Source organism: Anomaloglossus baeobatrachus, chromosome 12 (genome assembly GCF_048569485.1).
Source record: "Anomaloglossus baeobatrachus isolate aAnoBae1 chromosome 12, aAnoBae1.hap1, whole genome shotgun sequence".
In the NCBI taxonomy this organism is placed as follows: Eukaryota; Metazoa; Chordata; class Amphibia; order Anura; family Aromobatidae; genus Anomaloglossus; species Anomaloglossus baeobatrachus.
In genome coordinates, this window is record NC_134364.1 from 98,565,992 (window position 1) to 98,573,103 (window position 7,112).

A 7,112-nucleotide genomic window follows, 5' to 3' on the forward strand; every position below is an offset into this window, starting at 1 on the left:
TGTTTATGGCTCGGCGGAGCGTGTGCTGGAAACTGATGCACATGGGAGGACAATGAGGCCCATTTATCCACAGGATGATGTACTCGGGCTTTCAGCTCAGCATTCTCCAGCACAAAGCAATATTTCAGCATTTGTAGGGGAGGCGGAGGGGTGCACGTTCGAAACACAACATTCCTGTATGATTGCAGCAAGCTTATGTTGGCACCATCCATTAGGAAAAGCAGAGTTCGAGAGTTACACCGTTTATATACCTTCAAAAAAGCAATAAGCAAATAAAATACCCAAATCTCAGGAAGAATATAATATTATCATTTCTCTCTTTTTTTAATTTAATTTTTTTTTTTTTTTTTTTATTTTAACATTTCAATTTATTTTATGTTTTATTGAAATTAGTTTTCACTTTATCTAATTGTATTTAATTTTTTAATTTAGTTTATATACATATATATATATTATATATATATATATATATATATATATATATATATATATGCAATGGATTTATATTGTTTTACTTTACATTATTTATTTAGTAACTAATGTAATGCATGTACACATTGATTGCACCAGCAGAATAGTGAGTGCAGCTCTGGAGTATAATACAGGATGTGACTCGGGATCAGTAATGTAATTGTCACGATGTGACTATGTGACGCCCTGGCCTATCAGGTCGTCACAAGGGTGCCATGCAATCTGCCCTTCTGCATGGTACCCGCTCTTCCTTGGTTACGGGTCCTGTCAATTTGGTGTTGCTACCAACAGGTATACCTAAATCCTGAGGAACACTCTGCACCACACCCAACAAACACCCATTGGGCAGTATGAGGTGAATAGGGCCACCCAGATGGAGGGTTGGAAGAGGGAGGGCAGAGATGTCAGTTGAGTAGTAGTTGAGCAGTGAGACAGCGGTGACAGGACAGGTCACGCTGTTGAGCTGGGCTCCTGTACCCGTCCCAGGTGCCAGACTTTGGCCTGTCCAGAAGGAGCTGGAACCCCGGTCACAGGGGGTAGTGACAGGGGGCACGGTGCTGCTACAGAGAGTGGGCCGGCTGCCTTGTGCTACAACCGGGCAGGGGCCAGGGCACGACGGGGTACACGGACACTAGGCTGGGAAGAAGCTTCACGCAGCTCAGTAATTCACCCAATGGGAACGGAGTCTTCAGGAACCGTTCCCCACCCGCTCCAGAATCGGCGTACTAGCGCATCAAGGGGGATAGGACTTCCCACAACCGTCTAGAAAATCCCAAGCGTGAACCCTGAGAGCAAGCTCACCCTGCTAGCCACGCAGGTGAGTGGGACCCGAGTAGTTTTAGGCGAAAGAGATTCATACGAGGGACACACAGTGCCAAGGGACCAGGCTTCAGGCTAATCAGCAACACCAAAGGGGCACGGACCCAGCGTGCTCGACCAAGGGAGACAGAGCATTCAAGAGTTTGGTTTACCTGGTGTCAGCGTCAGTGACTTTGGACTGTGTGAGTACCCGATATCCCTTCACCCCGACAGGTTCCCCACTCCATCCATCACCGAGTCCCGGGACCCCACTCCCTCTACTCACGGAGGGGTTAACATCTCGAGCTGCCACTCCATCGTTCCCGGGCTCTCTCCCCCAACCGGCAGCGGTGCTCCCTCACGTTACCACACACCATGGGTGGCGTCAAGAACATTATCCCATTCACCACCCAAAACATTCCCCCTTTTAATTCCGGGTAGCCACGCGACCCTGCCTCGGATCCGGAGACCCCTCGAGCCACTGTGGATCCGGGTCCGAGCAGCCCGTCAGCTGTCATGGGGGCGGCACACCTTAGGAAAAACTTGGCGTCACGAACAGGATGCAAGCAGGACCCACTAACCTGGGTGACGTGCGCCTTGACAAGTGAATTTTTCCGCTGTTTTCGCAACAAAAACACCATCTTTTTGGAAAAGGGCGTGAAGCCGAAGCCCCGCCCTTTGTCCTCAGCCTGAAACAGGAACTGGAAGTTCCCAGAGGGCCACAGCGCGCGAAAGAGTGCTGGGAGAAAACCGAGGGGGCGTTCCCGAATGTAGCGAAAGCGGAAAAGAAGCAGGGACGCCAGGACTCTGCTATACTGTTCCTGGACAACGCAGAGGCAAGATGGCGGAGAAGCGTGACCGCGCCATCGAAGGTCCGGTGCCCAGAGTGGTTTGGCAGAGGGGAGTGCAGCAAGCGACTGCGGCAGTGCGAGCACGCGAGAGGAAAGACCCGCATGCGGAGCGGGTAAGCGGTGACCCAGTCCCTGATGGACGGCTGATCTGGCCGATGCGGCTGAGGGATCCGGACCGCCCCCGCTCCTGGCCAGCACCTGCTCGCCGCTGCCTCCGCCTTCTGCCCCAGCTGAACTGGGGATGCTACCCGCTTCCTTGGCAGCGGACCCCGAGACCCCCAAGAGGGGTAATCAGTCTGAGGTCTCCGGTCAAGCAGGCCCGGTTCCCGTGGACTTGGAACTGGAGGGAATAATCGAAGGAGATTCCGGATCCAGTACCCCAGAGGCTGCGTGGGTGCCACGTTATGGAGGCAACGGCTACAGAATAAGGTTGTCGTCACGAGCTCAAATGGAGTTAGAAATCATGGAGATGGAAATGGAGTCCACTTCCGATGAGGAAACTTCTGCTGGCAACATGGAAGTTGAAGTAGTGCCCATCTGCCGTCGCTGTGGCCTACCGGGGCATTATGTAAGGCTGTGCCTCGAAGGCGCGCGGCGCTAAGGGGGCCGGAACCTGTATGTCTAAAGTTACCAGACTACCAATTTTGTGGAACGTCCTCAATGTTCAGATGAGGAGGCTGTCGGGAGGCCAACACCAGGGTCCCCGATGGAAGGTGGTAGTCAAAAGTTTCCTGCAAGTATTTTGCGCTATCCTTGTTGAACCTCTCCCCGCTCTTGGTTCCAGGGGAGAGGCCATCGTGTCCTTGAGAGATGCATGCTGGCAGATGGCACCAGTAGGTCCCGGTGGGGGGTGGCGCAGGGGGCAACAGCTGCCAGGTTGCTCAGGGCAAAAATGTGATACCGTAAAACTGTTAGGTATCTGTGTTTTCCGTTTATTTTCCACAGTTTGTTATTTTCCATATAGAAAATGTTAGAAAATTAGAGAATTAATGAAAAGCTAATTGAATGGGAAAGTAGACTGATTTTCTCCTAGATTGACAGCAGTTGTACTATGGTACAGGGACTCTTGATATCTTTTACAAGGACTTCCATGTTTTATAGTTAATTAAAAATGGACCATGGTCACAGGACTGGCGTGACCAACACAAACTTGTGTCTTGTAAAAAAAACTGCACATGTTGTGCCTACCAGAGTCGTCTGACATACCCCGGGACCTTAACCCGGCCCAAGGACTAATGTAGGTCTCCAGGGGAACCAGGTTGTTTGGGTGGGGGGTTGTTGGGATCCGGGACGGTGGGACTGGACTATCACAGGGAGGGACCGCAATGTGGAAGGTTGGGTCCCCACTGCCACTAAAACAGGTGGCGTCCCCTATGGCAGACGAACTGTAAAGTACAAAAGTTAGCAACGGTTTAAGAAAATGCCTCCCCTGTGTGGGATGAACCTGTTGAAATAAATGTTTATGTTAACCCTTTTTCTTCCTTACAAAAAAAAAATAAATAAATGCTTGGTGTTCTTTAGCTCGCGGACGAGCTACTTTTAACCAAGGGGGAATGTGACGCCCTGGCCTATCAGGTCGTCACAAGGGTGCCGTGCAATCTGCCCTTCTGCATGGTACCCGCTCCTCCTTGGTTACGGGTCCTGTCAATTTGGTGTTGCTACCAACAGGTATACCTAAATCCTGAGGAACACTCTGCACCACACCCAACAAACACCCATTGGCCAGCCTGAGGGGAATAGGGCCACCCAGATGGAGGGTTGGAAGAGCAGAAATGTCAGTTTAGTAGTAGTTGAGCAGTGAGACAGCGGTGACAGGACAGGTCACGCTGTGGAGCTGGGCTCCTGTACCCGTTCCAGGTGTCAGACGTTGGCCTGGCCAGAAGGAGCTGGAACCCCGATCACAGGGGGTAGTGACAGGGGGCACGGTGCTGCTACAGAGAGTGGGCCGGCTGCCTTGTGCTACAACCGGGCAGGGGCCAGGGCACGACGGGCTACGCAGACCCTAGGCTGGGAAGAAGCTTCACGCAGCTCAGTAATTCACCCGATGGGAACGGAGTCTTCAGGAATCGTTCCCCACCCGCTCCAGAATTGGGGTACTAGCACAACGAGGGGAATAGGACTTCCCACAACCGTCCAGAAAATCCCAAGTGTGAACTCTGAGAGCAAGCTCACCCTGCTAGCCACGCAGGTGAGCGGGACCCGAGTAGTTTTAGGCGAAAGGGATCCATACGAAGGACACACAGTGCCAAGGGACAAGGTTTCAGGCCAACCAGCAACACCAAAGGGGCACTGACCCAGCGTGCTCGACCAACGGAGACAGAGCATTCAAGAGTTTGGTTTACCTGGTGTCAGCGTCAGTGACTTTGGACTGTGTGAGTACCCGATATCCCTTCACCCCGACAGGTTCCCCACTCCATCCATCACCGAGTCCCGGGACCCCACTCTCCCTGCCCACGGAGGGGTTAACATCTCGTGCTGCCACTCCATCGTTTTCAGGCTCTCTCCCCCAAACCGGCAGCGGTGGTCCCTCACGTTACCACACACCGTTGGTGGCGTCACGAACATTATCCCATTCACCACCCAAAACATTCCCCCTTTTTATTCCAGGTAGCCGCGCGACCCCGCCTCGGATCCGGAGACCCCTCGAGCCACTGTGGATCCTGGTCCGAGCAGCCCGTCGGCTGTCACGGGGGCGGCACAACTACAGGTATCAAGTCAGGTATGAGAAGGAGTACCGACGAGCGGCGTAACACAGAGGGAACACCAGAGTAGCAATACAATGAAAGGCCCTGTAGCTAGAAAGAGGGGAGCAGGGTCACTTCCTAACACTCTTCTCAGGCTTATCCCTGCAGTAACTACCATCCCTAGATGGGTCCTTCCCCCATGCGCCATCACTTGCCTAGGCCCTTGCTGGAGTGCTGGCGCTGAAATTACCTTGACTAGTGAAGGCCAGAGAGACGCTAGTCCACTCCATCATTGACCAAAGGAGTTGCATGCACATGCTCAGTGTCATATCCAGAGGTTGTCTTTTCAAAATAGAAGTATAAGTGCGGCCAGCATTACTGCAGAGGTTACATGGGTGGGGGGTCCACCTGTCAGTGAGTGCTCAGATCATACACTGCAGAGGTTACAGGGGTGGGGCGGGGTCAGCCTGTCAGTGCTCAGATCTTACACTGCACACTGCATCAAATTGGTCTGTATGGCTGTTGTTCCAAAAAGACAGCCTCTTTTAAAGATGATTCACAAGAAAACCCACAAACCATTTGCTGAACACAAGCAGACTAAGGACAGGATTACTGGAACCGTCCTGAGGTCTGATGAGTCCAAGATAAACTTATTTTTTTCAGATTGTGTCAAGCCTGTGGTGGCAACCAGGTGAGCAGTACAAAGATAAATGCGTCTTGCCTACAGTCAGGCATGGTGGTGGGAGGTTCATGGTTTGGTGCTGCATGAGTGCTGCAGGGAGTTACAGCTCATTGAGGGAACCATGAATGCTAACATGTACTGTGTGCAATGCTCGTAGGTGCGAGCAGGTTGTGAACCCACTGGGCCACAGTACACAGAGTACCTGAGGGACGTGACTATGGCTTACACCATGTTTTCTCCAGAGCCTCTGATGGTGAGGATGGATTTGGGTTTAGGTAGAAACTAGGTGCCACTCGGAGAGACTCGATGCTGCGACAGCTGACTCCAGGGATATGGACACTGACAGTCTCTGATGAGACAGGTGCATCCGGGACTGCTGATGTGACAAGCTCAGCCCATGGAATGATGTAGCAGGAATGGCCGGTACAGTAGAAACGGCCGATATGGTAGGATGCAGCAGCAGCAGTGGCCAGGACTACGAAATAGACAGGTGTAAGTAACACAGCAGCAACACATAGGGAAAGGACCGGAACAACTAGCAACGCGTCTCTAGGATTGCCTTCAATACGGTGCCTTAAATACATGATGCCTCTCAGCCATAGGCAATTCTGGGTTAGGGTGCACTGGCCCTCAAAGAAAAGGTGTACAAGTGTGCCCCAAGAATGCTCCCAGGCAGGGATCGGGGACAAAGCAGCACCCGCTAAGTGGCTGGGAGGGTGTGTGTCCCAACATCCCCACCGAGGAAGAGAGGCCGTACAGTGCGGGGATGCTGGTAAGGGTGTTACACTGTAAAATACTGCACATACAGAAACCCCCTGACGAAGGTGACGCAGAAACGTGCGCGTCGGGGCCGGTGTCACATGTGCATACAGGTCTTCTCCTGCACAGGTAAATACTTCCTACTTATCATGTCTCCATTTGGGCAGTTTTTGTATATACCTGCTCTGTATATTTCTGTATAACAGGTCATATAAGTGATTCTTTGTGCTGCAAATATACATTTTCTTATAACATTTTTTCACAATATAATTACAATGTATATTGCAGCTATTACCACTGCACATATCTATGTTAGTGTCACTAACAGTACATATAGTCTTGACCCTTGACACCACCGATGGTCAGCACTATATGTATTTACTTTTTAAACACCACACATTAAGGTTTTTTGTTATCACATGATTGCTATATATACTATACCTGTGAATACTTGAGTCTAATTTTTTATGGTCTTCATTTTTTCATAGCAAAATAATGTAACAGCTATAGTATTTGTAATACCTATGCAGTGACACCTGTCTTGACTTTTTAATATTTATACATGTGATGCCCATGTTCTTGTTACTCTGCCAGTCGGCATTCATTTTTAATCACTAATAAAAATTGTAATTTTGTTTCACCAAATCGGTTTCTCTTAGGGTATGTGCGCACGTTGCTTTTTACCTGCTTTTTACCTGCTTTTTTGCTGCTTTTTCTTCTGCGCTGTTTAATGCCAAAATGGATGTGTTCTTCTATTCAAGCAAAGTCTATGGGAATTTGGGTTTCTTGTTCACACTATTGTTGTACAAAATGCTGCCTTTTTGTGGCAGAACTTTGGTCAAAAACTCAGCTTTGCAGTGCAAAACC